Source organism: Penaeus monodon, chromosome 15 (assembly GCF_015228065.2).
Source record: "Penaeus monodon isolate SGIC_2016 chromosome 15, NSTDA_Pmon_1, whole genome shotgun sequence".
Lineage (NCBI taxonomy): Eukaryota > Metazoa > Arthropoda > Malacostraca > Decapoda > Penaeidae > Penaeus > Penaeus monodon.
In genome coordinates, this window is record NC_051400.1 from 17,161,089 (window position 1) to 17,161,903 (window position 815).

Below are 815 nucleotides of genomic sequence, written 5' to 3' on the forward strand. Positions count from 1 at the left end.
TCCTTCTCTGTCTTCTTCACTGACGTAAATCACCTTTACACAAGAAAACCTTGAAGGCAGTTCCCGGAAACATCCTGCTTCTATCTGATCTATATACCCAACTGCCGTTGGCTTTTTCCCTCAGTCTTCCCTCAAGTGATGTATCTCCTGCTCGAAAGACTAGCGTATCGCGGGCACTTTTTCCCTTCCGATGACGCAATCACGGCCGATGAGGAAGTGGATAGCTCGCTTAGAGTAAGGGGGGAGAGTAAGGGAGATGGGGAAGGAAGGGAGGGATTGGAGGAGGGGAGGGGAGGTAAAGTAAGAGGGAGAGAAGGGAGAGGAAGAAGGAGAGTGAGAAGGAGAGAGGAGAGAAGGAGAGAGACAGAGGGAGAAAGAAGCAACATATACGCTTCGCTAAATCGGCCTAACACCAAGTCGCCTTATGTACCCCGCGTCTTATGCAAAGGACTTTTTTCCATTTGTTTGCAATATCAACGTTGCAATGACCTCGGATGATGACAGCGCGTGCCCTCGGTCACACCTCCGGGTGGCTGCTCTGTTAATTAACTTTTGCGCACGACAAAGACTGGCCATTAAATATACGATACCCAATCGATTATTAAGTCCGTCAAGTCCTAATGGATACAAAGCGAAATCGGTACTTTAATTAAGGCAAAGCAATTATAAAATGTAAAAGGAAGTCGGGTAATTTAATTAGCTATTTCTTAGATTTACGGATAATGAGTACAATATATCTTCACGGGTATATCACTGTAATATCCCAAGTATATTGTGCAACTGTGCATCCCGTAACCAGATAATAGCAATAAAAC